Here is a 16,318-nt window from a genome sequence, read left to right as displayed (position 1 = left end):
ATCTTTTGGTATCGGTTCAGACCCGATTTGTGTCCCAATATGTGGTCTATTCTGGAGAAAGTTCCATGTGCGCTTGAGAAGAATGTGTATTCAGTTGAGTTTGGATGTAAAGTTCTGTAGATATCTGTGAAATCCATCTGGTCCAGTGTATCATTTAAAGCTCTCGTTTCTTTGGAGATGTTGTGCTTAGAAGACCTATCGAGTATAGAAAGAGCTAGATTGAAGTCACCAAGTATAAGTGTATTATTATCTAAGTATTTCTTCACTTTGGTTAATAATTGATTTATATATTTGGCAGCTCCCACATTCGGAGCATATATATTGAGGATTGTTAAGTCCTCTTGTTGAATAGATCCTTTAAGTATGATATAGTGTCCCTCTTCATCTCTCACTACAGTCTTTGGGGTAAATTTTAGTTTATCTGATATAAGGATGGCTACCCCTGCTTTCTTTTGAGGACCATTCGAATGGTAAATGGTTCTCCAACCTTTTATTTTCAGGCTGTAGGTGTCCTTCTGTCTAAAATGAGTCTCTTGTAGACAGCAAATAGATGGGTCCTGCTTTTTTATCCAGTCTGAAACCCTGCGCCTTTTGATGGGGTCATTAAGCCCGTTCACATTCAGAGTTACTATTGAGAGATATGAGTTTAGTGTCATCATGATATCTATTCAGTCTTTGTTTTTGTGGACTGTTCCACTGAACTTCTTCTTAAAGGGGAATTTTAAGAGTCCCCCTTAAAATTTCTTGCAGAGCTGGTTTGGAGGTCACATATTCTTTTAGTTGCTGCCTGTCTTGGAAGCTCTTTATCTCTCCTTCCATTTTGAATGAGAGCCTTGCTGGATAAAGTATTCTTGGTTGCATGTTCTTCTCATTTAGGACCCTGAAAATATCCTGCCAGCCCTTTCTGGCCTGCCAGGTCTCTGTGGATAGGTCTGCTGTTACCCTAATACTCCTCCCCATAAAAGTCAGGGATTTCTTGTCTCTTGCTGCTTTAAGGATCTTCTCCTTATCTTTGGAATTTGCAAGCTTAAAATATGGAACGCTTCACGAATTTGCGTGTCATCCTTGCGCAGGGGCCATGCTAATCTTCTCTGTATCGTTCCAATTTTAGTATATGTGCTGCCGAAGCAAGGACAAGTTTTTTGTTTTTTATTGTTAGTTTTGTGAGTTCTTTAAATATTTTTGGGCATTAACCCATTATCAGATATATTATTTGCAAAGATCGCCTTTTTTCTGATTATCATTTCCTGTTCATCCAGTTTTTAGATCTTCTCATGTAAATTTGTTGTGTTTAAGGAGGTCAATTCAGGGTTTTCCTAGGCTGCTGTCTTGAACCCCAGTCTCTGCTATAAATTTTTTAAAATTATCTTTTTAAAAAAAAGATTTTATTTATTTGACAGAGAGAGAGAGAGTGAGTGAGCAAGCGAGAGAGAGAGACAACGGGCAGGGAGAGGGGTTAAGGGAGAGGGAGACACAGACTCCCCGCTGAATAGGGAGCCCGGGCTCAATCCCAGGACCCTGAGCAGAAGGCAGATGCTTAACCAACTGAGCTGCCCAGGCGCCCCTAGAATCTATCTTTACAAAAGTTTTAAATACATGTTATTACTCAGATCATTTTTATATATAATACAGATCACAAAAATGGACCAGTTATGACTCAGAAAATTTTTCCTGTTATTTTATCATTAACAAGAGCCCCCCTGGCTGAAAAAGCAATTCTGTGTATTAGTGTTGTTTTGAGACCAAGTGCAACAGGCACAACCCTTTTTTTTTTTAACCTACCTATGCACGTAAGCTGTTTTGAACTTTTGATTTATATAATTAACCTTCACTAACTAGATTTTGATTAGGCACAGAAACATTTGTTGCATCTAAAGACTCCTTGCCTGAACTGCCTATTGGAGAAAAAGAGCAAATCAATTTTTGCATACACATCAGTCATAAGAATCATATCACTAATGTACCTTGAGAATTTGATTCCTTCAATATGGAAGATGTAGCAAAAGTTAATGATCGCTTCCTTATGTACTGAGGGGAGTGCAAGATCATGAGATCATGAAGGGCAATATGTGAGACATAAAAAAAAATCACCTGTGCAATGATTCTCCATATTATTGCACCTAAAAAGGAAGTTAAAGTTGTTCATGAGTTTTCCAAATAATGAATATGAGGTATAGTGTGCTGATATTAATTTGTATATCTCCTCAAGTGCTTGGTTAATAGCTAGCAGAAACTTAAAGAAAAAAGATAGTTTTAGGACAAATTTCCTATATACGAGTATATGTATGTAGTACACACATATACATGTATGTGTATATATATATGCATCTATATCTCATATCTACTTTATTAATTACATTATTTAGGTTTTTTATATAATTACATAAATTTTATTCACTTCATATTTGAAGGACTGAAAAATTTGAACTAACTCTCCTATGTCTAGTGTATGTCTTCTTACTTATTGATTACAGTTTCATGAACTTCTGCTGTTATATCCTCATAGGAATTGTTTCTGTCGATATTGTCAGCTGACCTTCTGGTTTCTAACATTTTTAAACAAATGCACGTCATCTGATACCATAATTTTGACCTCTGCTTACTTTTCATTGGTATGTACCTATGTTATTGTTGCTTCTCCTTTAAAAAACTTTGTATGGATAACTTTGTCTCAGGGGTATCTCACAGCAGTACGTGGGCTTTTTGTTTGATTTAATAATAATATTTTTAGTAGATTAATTCAATTCATTTACATTTATACTAATGGCAGGAATTTTGATCCTAGCTCTGCAATATTATTTTGTTATGTTATCTATGATTATAATCCTTTATTTTTCTCTTGGTATCACACAGGCCCTTCTCCAGGTACTTCATACTACAATTGAAACATGCATCTTTTCTCTCTTCATGTTCAAGTTCCCTATCACTGCTCATTTGTGTGCTCTGCTTTCTCTTGATTGCAGTGACACCTAATGTCAGAATCAGAGAGTATCTTTAGCTCAGTCCCCCAAGTGACTGGCCTCTTCATGTTATAGCTCATGTTCTCAGCAGACAGAAGTCCTTAGAATAACCTGCTTGGCCATGAAAAACACGACAAAAATGGAGTTAAAATTTTGTTTAAAATAAAAACGGAACTAGTACTTAAAGCTATTTGAACCATAAGTTTTCAAAACTGATTCCTGAGAGATGTCTTCTCTTTACAACATTTGTATATTTTTGGAAAATATCTTATACAATACATCAGTCCATCTCATTGTTAAATAATCTTCCTACTTCGTTTCTGGGCTTCATGGGCTCATATGAATAATAGGTACAGTAAGAAATAAGGGAACTAATGTTTACTGGGAATTCATCGAACATCATTTTTATTTTTTTAAAGATTTTATTTATTTATTCATGAGAGACACAGAGAGAGAGAGAGAGGCAGAGACACAGGCAGAGAGAGAAGCAGGCTCCATGCTGGGAGCCCAATGTGGGACTCGATACCGGGTCTCCAAGATCACGCCCTGGGCCGAAGGCAGGCGCTCAACTGCTGAGCCACCCAGGTGTCCCTCAAACATCTTTTTTATATTCATCTTTTTATGTGTTCCAAAAAGAGAGGGCAACTGACCTTGTACTCTCTATCTCATCTCCAGTAAGTTCGAGAGAGCCTGGTCCAGAGTAGGACCACATGTGTGGGAAGGAGCTGTTCACGTTCTGTCTCTTTTCCTGCTCTCGTCATTTCATCCTCAGAACACCTCTGTAAGATGAACAATATCATTTCTTTGTATTAGTAACTTGTCTGCGATAACTCTTTTTAAAGTCTTATTATTTGTATGTGGATCTAATTTTACAACTGCATTGTAAATTGCATAGTCTCCTGGTGTTTGTACCTATACTATTTAAATAGAATATCTTTGGATTGCTATCTACTTTCTTTGGGTACCATCTACCTGTAATATGAAAAGTGATTCAAATTAGCATCTGTCACCCTGCTTTCATTTATTCAAGCCTCTGATTTTACTCAGTAAATAGAGTAATCCCCACTTCTCCATGGTTTTGCTTTCCCTGGTTTCAGTTAACCCAGGGTCAACTGCAGTCGGGAAACAAAAGGATCCTCCTCCTCCTGGCCTATGGTCAGAAGGGCGATGGTAGTCTCATGCTCCATCACAGTGCCTATGTCCTTCACCTCACTTCCTCTCATCACGTAGGCATTTTATTATTGCACATCATCACAAGAAGAAGGGTAGGTACAGTACAGTAAGATATTTTGAGAGACCGTATTCACATAACTTTTGTTATCGTATATTATTTTAATTGTTTTATTTTATTATTATTTATTGTTGTTAATCTCATGCTGTGCCTAATTTATAAATTTAACTTGATCTTAGGTATGTACACATAAGAAAAAAACATAATATGTATAAGATTGGGTACTTCAGGCATCCATTGGGGGTCTTGGTACATATCTCTCATGGATAAGGGGGGATTACCACAATATTTTCTTATGGCCTTTTTATCTTTTTGTAATTATGTTTATACTTTTAATGCCTTATTAGAGAGTATTATATCATATCCATCAAATTTCAAATACTACAGATGAGGCAATCAACTGATTTCCTCCATCTATCAATTTTTGTTAAATATATACTCTCTATACTTTCAAGCAATATCGTATTTACATTCTCTTTTGTCACTCTAATCCTCACATTAAAAAAAAAAAAACCTCCTAGTTCTACAATTAAATACATTAAAAACTGATTGCCATTTTTGCCCTTAAACTTCCTATTTTATCTCTTGGCTGATTGAAACTCATTCTTTAATAGTTTCCCAGAGAGGTTCATGGGAACACTAAGTGGATATTATAAGATTTACAAGTACTGGTCTCTTTATTCATATGCTTTGTTCACACTTCCTTGGAGGACCCTTCATCGGTTGCATAACTGCAATATTTGTGTTGAATATTGCTAAGAGATATCTGAAGCCAGTCTAAATTTTTCCCAATAAATGATGTGAAGATTGTTCATGAATATCGACATGCTTCTTTATTTTTAAGATATGATTACTTTATAGGATAACTCTCAGTCTTTACTTTTCTAGATCATTTTTCTTTGGGACAAAAATTACAGAAGCAAAGGAAATCAAAAGAGACCAGTTTATTCAGCACTCTACCAATAAATTTGAAAACCTAGATGACATTGATATAAGTCAAGTATAGTTTACACAAACTGACTTCCACAGAGAAGGAAAATTACCAGATTAATTTTTATGTATCTAGAAGAGGTTATCTTGAAGAAGACCTTCAAGAGTCAGATGACATAGTGGACAGTTTCTGTGTGTGGAACAGGTGAGAAGGGACGAATTCAAGCCATTGACTTGAGAAACTTGAAAGTGAACAGGCAATGGGGAGGGTATTGTTCAGCAGGGAAAGCCTCCGTGAAAGCATTGTCTAAGCAAGAAGCAGAGTCAATATTTGAACATAAGAGATGCTCGTGGCCTCAGTGCCAGCCTTCAACAATTTCATCAGTCAAGGAAGAATTTTTTTCTCTCCTCTGTTTCCTCCACATTCCTTCCTATCCACCTTCCTCCCCCAGCTTCAACCCCAAAGTAGCCAATGGTAACATGGATGTAGGAGTGGAATAGAACAGTGAGATGGAAATGATTAAAGAATCCAACCAATCCAAGAGTCTTTTCCTCCTCGCAAGTTTCAGAGCCTCAGTCAGGTCAGACTAGGGAGAGAGAGCACTTTAAATTGAATTAGAGATTGAACAGTTGACATTAGCTTTGATGGAACTTTTTAATATCTGAAATTGAGCTCAGTTTTTAATACCATAAATTTCCTGAAGAGAATATGGAATCTTCCAAGATTTCCCTTAGAGATGGGGAAGAATGATCGAAAGAGTAAGTATAAAGACAGCAGAGGGAAAGAATAAAATTACTTTGTGCTTGTACGCGAATGCCTTCATTCAACTGATTGCATATTTACGGTGTTAAGATATACAATACAGTACATTCTTTATCTAAACATATGCATGCAGTAAAAAGTATGAAGACGTGGTTGAAAAATAAACACCAAACTCAGTATTTTGCTTACCATCATGCTCACAGTAGAGAATACTATCAAAGAGGAGTGAATAAGAGGTGCCAAACATATTCGTAATATTTCATTTCTTAATCTGGGTGATAGATACACAAGTGTTCATCCTATTATTCTCATTCTTTTGTTGCTGAAATAGTTCACAATAAAACAAAGCAAAATAAAAGGAAAATGGACATTTCTTTTTCTGCTCTTCCAAGGCATGTGATGAAAGAGGAGAAGTATATGAGCAATATCTCTTTTTTCTTGAGCATATGTTGATTATAAGCTATTTTTCTGGAAAAATTTATCTCCTGAAAGTGTTTAGTGCTCATGTCTTACAAAAGATAATATAGCTGGGGTGTTCCTCACCTGCATGGGATTTCTACAGAATTGGATCAGTTTGATCTAAAGTAGTGTATGCAAGTAGCTCTAACTTCCCACAGAATGTTTGTATTTATACCCAAATCAAGTTGTCTTACTGTTAACGCATCGTCCATTTACTGTTACGGCATTTTGTAATCTCATTTTAACATCTTGAACCTAGCTAGCTTCAAGGACCAGCTGTTGGAAGATCAAGGTCTACTCTACCTGCTATGTCTTTCTGATTTTCCATTTCAGTCTCACATCTGAAGGAAATTCTCCCTCCCTTTCCATCACATCTTGATATATATGCCATATCTCCCGAATCTGGAGTACGATAAGGCTCATGTCCTAATTCAGTTTTAAACTATTCTTTCTGAGAAGCCCTCCAACGTGCTTTTCCTCTCATAACTTAAAGTATGGCATATATTCTACATTTTCATAGACCCTTCAAACAATACTTTTCTATATTTGGTGAAAGCATATTGATCATTTTTCCAAAATGTAATACTAAACAGATAAAAAATTTGCTTTACTTATATAAATATTATTTTCACACACAGAGTGTTCGATGACTGTCTACGAGAAGTCCTGACTCTGTAGCAGAGCATATCAAGCCATTTGTTTTCTGAACCTAACCAATCATTTGGCCTAACAGCCTATTTCTTCCAAATTACACCTTCATCTAGTTATGCTAAATTACCTGGTTTCCTATATAGACTCAAACTCTCATTCTACCAGATTTGAACATGCAGTTCCATCTTTTTCCAAGACAATTCATGTTATTTATGTCATTCTTTGTGAAAGTGTTCAGAACCACAAGTTTTAGAATTTAATTGATTTGATGCACATTATTGCTATATATCAGTTACTGTACTAGGCATTAAATATGGTCTGCACATACACAGTTCTTCCCTTCAAAACAGAATGTGATATGGAGACACATACATGTGATACTAATAGTATATTAGCGTTGTAAAAAGTAACTATATGGGTAATAAAAAGAAAGGGACCAATTATATTGCATAACGTGCTAATTGCTAGTATGGATCTCCTTTGACAGTGAGTTCTAGCTTACTCATTTCTGTATTTTCAAAGTTGGAGTTGTTGTAGGGATTCAGTAAATGAATAGTAAGCTATTGTCCATATTCCTGACAAAATAGGTTAAAGGGTCCACCCATCTATTTTACAAGAAGCATGATCAAAACAAATGAAAAATTAATACCTATGTTGTTCATCTGTTTGGCATTTTTACTGTTTTGTTAAGATATTAATGTAATTTGTGCTTTTTGTTTTAACTTCTCTGCTCATTAGGTAGAAATATCTCTTTTTTCTTGAGCAGAAGTTGATTATAAGCTATTTTTCTGGAAAAGCTTTATATAGTCTACTTGATCATACCATTAAGAAAGCCCCACTGACTTTTTTTCATGCAGTAATTGAATCCTCCTGCCCCCAGCTTTTTGTTTTGTTTTAGTTTATTAAATGCAAACTAAAGCTTTATATACAGCATATTATATTTCCTAGGTGTGTCTGTCAATGGGAAGTCTGAGCATATCTATATAATTAAACCCCACAGCACAAATGCTATAGATCTGAGGAGGAAATGAATTGTCTATAACCAGAAGCAAGTCGTTCTTTAGCAGCAGTTATAAAAACAAGCAAAATCAATCTTATCAGGACCTGTGATAGCTCCACAATATCTCTAAGCAAGATTTTTGATCTCGTTAAACATTTTCTGCTTTAATAAGAATATGTCAATTTTTGTGTATATATTTGTGCTGGGCAGTGTGAGGATCCAGAAAAACATATTTAAATGTTCTGGGTCCTGCTCTTACAGCCCAGGGTTCATTTTCAGGATCCAAATACCTAAATGGTAGTATTTCTTCAGCTTAGGATATTCCAGGAAACTTCTGACATGGTTTTATACATTTTAAGTGCCAAACATGAATAACATTTTCTTTAACAAACTCTCACATCTTTTGAATAACAAGGTCAGCTAATTAAATTAAGCAGAGACAAGGATAAATTTCTAGAGGATGATATTCTCTCCTGCCTGGTGATGAGGGGTATGAAAAAGATAGGACCTGAAGCTCTCTTTTTTGTGGATAATAATCAATCTTTTTTTTTTTTTTTTTGAAAACTAGGACTGACCCCTCCCCTTAGGGCAGTTACCCTATTGCAAATTCTTTCCCTTCTAGGCTGACCTCGATATTAGTTTTTGCCTGATTTCACATGTGTGGAAATTTTATGGAAAAACCCAATGTGACTTTTGATTGTGTTGAAACAATTCATGAAACTAACCAGAATCTCACTGATGCATCAGAAGCACTGTTGCTGGGAGGTTAAGGTCTCCCTTCTATGGGCATCCAAGAACTTAAGAACACTTGATTTACTGACATGAGATCTCATTAATGTTACCTCGAATTAAAGGACTTATTGGCAAAAGGAGATGCACTAATATGTGCATGCCCACAAGATCCAAGATCCTAGCATATCCCATATCATTTAGAAGCAGCTGACTTGAAAAATTGTAGATTATTTATTCATGAACAATATCTATGAAAGTAGGGTGATAACATTGATAAATATGACTTGTTTTAGAAGCCAATGTCTTCTAGAATTTCACTTTCCTGTGTTTTGCAGTTATATTTAATGTCATTTAAAATCTCTAATCCCCAAAAACCATATATTCTCTAAGATTTTATTCTTTCCATTGGCAGTTTTTCTTACTACATTTTCCCCTAATATAACCTCTGAGATTAGTTCGGGCCTTCTTAGATGTTTATTTTCTCCATGGCGTTATTCTAGCCAGCTGCTGGGAGTAAATTAGAATGCAGTCTGTGAGGGTGGTAAGAATAGAAAAGGTTTGAGGCATTTTGAAGTATAAATAATAGGTCTTAAGCTGTTGAGATATGGAGAACTGAAGTGTATAAAGAGGACTTTTAATTTGCAACCTATAAAATCAAACTGACCAGAAACCAAAAAGGATTAAAACTACCTATAGATTTTAGGGACGCCTGGGTGGCTCAGCGGTTAAGCGTCTGCCTTTGGCTCAGGTCGTGATCCCGGGGTCCTAGGATTGGGTCTTGGGATCCCGTCCTGCATCAGGCTCCCTCTGCCTATGTCTCTGCCTCTATCTGTGTCTCTCATGAATAAACAAATAAAAATCTTTTTTTTAAAAGTACATATAGGTTTTAGAAACCAAAAGAAGAATATGCCTTGGATTTTTTTCATGATGACTTTGGAAACTTCATTTTGGAATATTCCTCTAACTGAAGAATTATTATCCAAGCTAAATTCTTGATTAAAAAAACAATTTGTTTTCATTCATCTTCAAAGGCACATTATTTTATAATGGCATAGAAACTAATTAATTTATGTACAAACATTCCAGGCAAATGAGATTGTTTGGCAGTCTCTGAATTCTTTTCCCATCATCCTAGGCAAAGGGGTTGGGGCTCTCCATAACTACTATGCTGATAATTCATTTTGTCCTGTCTTGCCAAACACAGAGTGTGATAACCCTTCTTCAGATAGGGGTGCACTATTAAAGATTTCACCATGAAAGCGAAACCTATCAAGAAAAAGAGCAGGAACAGAAGTCATCTGTGTGGACCTGCAGGCAATTCTAATTGCAAAGCATGCTAATGTATGCAAACTTCATTACAGACACACCAGGCATCTGTTGTACTTCCAGGATAGCATAGAAACTCTCCAATAAACAAAGCTCTTGGAGAGAATATAGGCTTCTGATTATTCTAAAATACTGCCTTTTACCATCAACAAAGATGACAGCCTTGTTCATAAAATTAAACATATTTCTGTCTCATGCTCCCTTTCCTTTAGTAGGGAGTCTACTAGGTGTCTGAGGAATTAATTTGTCTTGGCATGTTTTCTTAGAGGAGGAAGTGAGTTTTGACTGTGTACCCCTCTATGACATTGGATGACACTGGTTGAACACTCATCTGTTCCAAATGTGGAAGGAACATTTGATCGGGAAGTCAAGATGAGTTCATATCCTGGCCTCAATATTTACCAGTCTGATGACTGTGGCCACATGCAATTCTGTTCTTTGAATTTCAATGTCTTCGTTTGTGAAATGGAGATCTTATTGTCTGTACCATCTCTCTTATGGTTATAATGTTGGGAAAATCAAATAAAATTACAGATGCAAAAGAGTTTTGCAAGTCACAATTGCTACATATGTATTAGATATTTCATTTTTGCCTGATAAAATATTGTATTCTGAGTTTTTAAGTAGTAGATGTGACTTGGGGGTAGAGGATCCAGGGTCTCAAATAGTCAAATTAAATGTAGTTATATCAACCAAATTTTTATGCAATACCTCAAAATTGTGAGTAGAAGAGGGAAAAAAAGAAAACTGAATAATCTGATCTCGTTCTTGCTATCCTTTTGAACAAAAGTGGGTTTGGGTTATGGTTTGCTGCTAGCATGGGCTGTTATTTGGGGAGCAGAACAGCCTGGTAAGTATGATACAGTTTGAATTGGAAGGGGTGGCTGCCCATTGCTCTTGGGTGGTGTATGAGAAGCCAGTTGGGTCAGTTGGTTGGTTCATCCACCTGATTAGATGCAGACCTGATACCAGAAAAGGGAAGCAGTGTCTTCACTGGGAAATCTTAAATAGAAGAGAAAGGGACTAAGTTTATTTTATTTTATTTTTTTCTTAAATGGAACTGAGGTAAGAATACAGAAAACAAATGTAAGCAACATTGACAGAGCTGGCAACTAAGATTGAAAGGTGGACAAACGAGAACATTTAGTAAAGTGGTTCAAGGAACTGGTAACGTAATTGATCAGATAGTTGGCAAGCTGTCGTGGAGGATGGCCACCTAAAGTGAGCTATTTTGTTCTACTGAGTATTGACATGTCTGAGTTCCTCAAAAACAGAGTGAATCAAAGGCTGTGTTCTAGTAGTTTATTTAGAAATGTACTCCCAGAGTATGGATTTGAGAAATAGAGAAGTAAACAGGGAGAGAGAAAAAAAATCATATAAAATTGCACAATCAAGTTGTTTACCCTAAAAATGACTAGTGTTTGATTCTGCATAATCTTCCTTCTAAGGAGACTTGTGAAATGTAGGTGTGGATTGTCTTCCTGTAGGAACAAAAAAATAGGAAATTTTTATCCATAATCCCCTGTCCTCCCTCAGTAAGGGTACTCCAGGACTGTAACTCCCCCATATATGAGGGAACAGAGAGGAAGCCCACACGGCTAGAGAAATCCTGAGGGCAGGAGGCAGCAGCTGCTGAAACAGGCCCAAGTCCGGACCTGTCAAGTTGTATTTGTTTGAAGTAAATGGAAGCTTGTGCGGAGTGGTCGCCACAGGTATGATGGGAATAAAAGATGGAATTGAGATGAGATGAAGCCACATTTCATGGTACAGAAGGGAAACCATTAGTAAAGACACAATAATTTTTTTCTAACAAGACATTGAAGAATTTGAGAATAAGTCAAGTTGGGGCTATTACCACAAATTCTAATTAAAATGTGTAATGTTGTTTATGTGCTCTTGCATTTTTATTAAATGAGTAGGGATCTTTTATTTTTGACTAAGAAGAGAACAGAAATCAAAAGTAGTAATTGGTCTACTGAACGGATAAGAGATTCAAGTCTGAACTATCGGGAGTTGAATCTTCTTCGATTTAATTTGAGTCTGTATTTTTGGAGAAGAGAAGGAAAGCCGTCTTTCAGAAAGAAATCAAATTAATAATTTTATAGAGTGTGTTGTATTCCTTCCATCTGCTGGAGTGTATATATATGCAGTTTTCTTTTCTTTAAAGATTATTGTTTATTTATTTGAGAGAGAGAAAGAGAACAAGCATGGAGGGGAGGAGCAGAGGGAGAGGGAGAAGCAGGCTCTCCAACAAGCAGGGAGTCCAATGCAGGGTTCGATCCCAGGACCTTGAGATCATGACTTCAGCCAAAGGCAGAAGCTTAGCCGACTGAGCCACCCAGGCGCGCTCCAATATGCAGTTTCCTTTCTTTCTTTCTTTCTTTCTTTCTTTCTTTCTTTCTTTCTTTCTTTCTTTCTTTCTTTCTTTCTTTCTTTCTTTCTTTCTTTCTTTCTTTCTTTCTTTCTTTCTTCTTTCTCTTTCTTTTTCTTTCTTTCTTTCTTTCTTTCTTTCTTTCTTTCTTTCTTTCTTTCTCTTTCTTTCTTCTTTCTAGATTTTATTTATTTATTTATTTATTTATTTATTTATTTATTTATTTATTTATTTTTAAGATTTTATTTATTTATGCATGAGAAACACAGGGAGAGAGAGAGGCAGAGACACAGGCAGAGGGAGAAGCAGGCTCCATGCAGGGAGCAGATGCGGGACTTGATTCCAGGTCTCCAGGATCACGCCCTGGGTGGAAGGCCTACCCTTAACCACTGAGCCACCCAAGCACCCCTGATATGCAGTTTTCTAAAAATAAAACTTTTTACTTTCATTAGGGAATGTTCCTTATTTTGCATGTTTTGAAGTCAGAATGGTGAGGATAAATTAACTCCTATGAATAAAATGATGATTAAATAATTACGAGGTTTCAATCACTTAGGAGAAACCGTAAGATTCTAATATGATGCTGGATGCTTCATTTAGCAATCAGGAGGAGTACATTGGCACTTCTAAATTTTGTGTATTGCATATACACTCATTCCTGTCAAAGGCCTCAAGGATGTATCACTAAGCTCCTGTCAAGTTGCTCCTTCTGCTACTTGCCTTTCATATGTCACTATCAACCAATTTTCCTTCTTTTATTAAAGATCAGCTTGGATTTCTCAAGCCACATGGGAATGGTGTCTCTTGCTGTCGATTTCTGTGTTCACACCATTTATACTTCTCTCCTTTTTCTTTTCTTTTTTTTTTTACTTCTCTCCTTTTTCAAAAATGTGTGTGTCTGCTTGTGTGTTTATGCAAATTTCCTTATCTCTGTTCTCAACTCTAAGCACTTAACCCCATACATACCTTACTCTTACTGCATATGCTTCTTCCAGTTCTTTCTTACTGATTTTTATCATCCACCAAGACATGTCTCTCTATTTTAAATAGGTCATGAAATTTTTAGAAATTACAAGAGCATTTATTTAATGTGAAAATGTTGACTCTTACAAATTCCAGTTTCTGTTCACGCTGTACCTTCCTGCGTTTAAGAAATTACTCCCTTAAGAGCACAAAATTGGCTGTCTGTCTTATGAAAGTGTTTGTTTGCCTTGCTCACAAGGGAGGTGAAAAGAAGTAAATAAAGCAGAATGTTAAGCTGTATTATTTTACTAAAAATATGTAATTCTAACATGTAAAAGATTAAGTAATGATACTATGACTTTGGAAAAAAAAAATTTTCATTCTAAACAAAGATAATATCAGCTAGTTGTCCCCTCTGCCTAACACAGAAGACAGTAGTAATAACTATCATTAGTAGGTGCTATGATCATTGCATCCATAATCTAACTCAACACATTATCTACATGTGTCAATATGAGAAAAGTATTATATAAGTTTAATCCATAATTTAAAATGTTGCCATGATGAAAGTTCCAGAACCTGATGGCTGCATCCATAAATTCTATAAAACACTATAAAATACTTAGAGGAATTAGTATCAATTTTACCCAAAATTTTACTTTCAGACATTAGATTAGATGAGTGGAGAGAAAGCATCATTTTCCAGCTCACTTTGTGAAATCCAGTGATTTCATTTCTAGTTACCTACTCCATGGCAATATATTCATATCAACACAGAAGACAGTAAAAAGAATGCTCCCAAGGGCCTAAAACTGGAGGGAAAAATTCAAGATCTCATTAAAAATAGAGTAAATAATAGAATAATGGAATAGGTAATTGTAGTACATTGTTACAGTAAAGTAAATGGTAATGAGAAGAAACAAATGGCAGCTACACACATTACCATCTACTGATGGCAATGGTCATGCAGAGTGGGAAAAGCCAGCCACACATTTTGTTTGACTCCATTTATGTAAAGTTCAAAGACAAGCAAAATGACATATATATTTATATGTATGTATGTATGTGTGTGTGTGTGCGTGTGTGTATATATATTCTTATTTCTGGCTATTCTGGTATTCTTTTTACTTTGTCTCAAAATGTTTATATATCATCATCTATGAAGATTATTCTTCTATGAAGAATATTTTTACTGCATATAGAATACTAATTTGACAGATTACTATCTTCAATATATTGAAGATATCCCATTATCTTCTGGATTTCTTCTGCTTCTCTGGAAGTAATTTGTCTATGTTTCTTTTCCCTGAACTACTATTTTAAGATTTTTCCCTGTCTTTGGGATTCAATAAATTATGTAATTAAGACAGCATGTACAATGTTAGTAAGGGAGTATGAGTGAATGTGTGCATGTGTGAGTGTGAGTATGTGTGAGTATCCGAAGTGTTTTGTTTGTTTTGTTTTTATTGGTTCGATAGGGGTTCATAGCACTACTTGAATATGTAGCCTGAATTTTCTAATCAGTTTTGGAAATCTTTTAGCTATTTGATCTTGAAATAGTGCTTTAGGCCCATTTGTTATCTCCTCTCATTTTGAGATAAACTAAGCCATGCTAGAATATTTTCTCGTATCCTAACACAAAGTTTCTAAAACCCTTGTAATGTTCTAAGTGATAAGAACTCCAAGAGATTCTTGTTCTAATATTGGGTTTTTGACCTTGGTTCCTGACACAGAGCCCATAAATCCCTTGAATTTCCTGGGTGATAGGAGTGTGTTTTGTTTCCATGAGGCAATTCTTAGTGGGCTCCTAGATGCCTTCTGAAAGGGGGGTGGTCACCAGAAACACCAAGCTATGATTAGAAACTTGAAACTTTCAGCCCCACCTCCTTTCTCCAGGGAGAAGAGAGGGGCTGGAAACAGAGTTAATGACTTACCACACCTGTGTGATGAAGCCTCCATAAAAACCCAATAGTATGGGGGTTCAGAGAGCTCCAGGCTAATGAACATATTCCCATACTGGGAGGGTGGCACACCTGAATTCCATGGGGACAGAACCTCCTAAATTCAAGTTCCTTCCAGACCTTGCCCTGTGTATCTCTTTATCTGACAACACATCTATATATTTTATCATACAATAAACTGATAAATCTAAGTGTTCTATTGAGTTCTGTCAGCTATTCCAGCAAATAAATCCAAGAGGGCAGGCATGGGAACCTTCAATTTGTTGCCAAGTTAGGTAGACGTGGTGGACAATCTGAGGACCTGCTGCTTGAATTAGCAACTGAAGTGAGAGGCAGTTAAGAGTGGATTGAGCCTTAACCTGTCACGCCTGCACTAAATCCAGTTAGCGTCAGGACTGAATGGAGTTGTAGGGTACCCAGCAAGTGCCACAGAGAATTGCTTGGTATGGGAAAAAGCTCCACATACCTGGTGTCAGATATATTGTGAGTGTAGTAGCATGAGAGTAAAGGAGGAACAGGAGGAATGGGTCTTTCCAACTCATCACAATAAAAACGAAAGCTGTTTTCTCATCACATTAGAGTCAAAGTATTCTTGAAATGCTATTTATATTCTTCACTACTTTGAAATTATGGTATGTCTTTAATGTAGTACCAAGAAGCTCATATATTACTATACCACATTTAAAAAATAAGTTAGGGGCAACTGGGTGGCTCAGCTGATTAAACTTCGAACCCTTGGTTTAAGTTCAGGTCATGGTCTCGGGATCGTGAGATGGAGCCCTGCTTCAGGTCTGACGTCAGCACGGAGTCTGCTTGAGATCCTCTCTCTCCCTCTCCCTCTGCCCTTCCCTCTGCTTGCGTGCTTTCTCTCTCTAAAATAAATAAATAAATCCTTTAAAAATGTATATATTTCATATTAATTTTGTATTTAATATAATTTTTATATTTCACATATTTTAATGCATTTTAAA

General features: G+C 36.1%; 1 non-coding gene across 1 annotated transcript; it reads right to left on the bottom strand.

The window, feature by feature from the left end:
• Positions 1-1,028: 1,028 nt before the first annotated feature.
• Positions 1,029-1,135, bottom strand: LOC140603296 (U6 spliceosomal RNA). Its single transcript, XR_012006294.1, has one exon. It is a non-coding gene; the product is annotated as a U6 spliceosomal RNA (small nuclear RNA).
• Between the last annotated feature and the right edge of the window lie 15,183 nt (positions 1,136-16,318).

Source organism: Canis lupus, chromosome 13 (assembly GCF_048164855.1).
Source record: "Canis lupus baileyi chromosome 13, mCanLup2.hap1, whole genome shotgun sequence".
NCBI classification, from domain to species: domain Eukaryota; kingdom Metazoa; phylum Chordata; class Mammalia; order Carnivora; family Canidae; genus Canis; species Canis lupus.
Note: the sequence above shows the minus strand (reverse complement) of the source record. Positions and strands in the feature narration are given on the sequence as shown.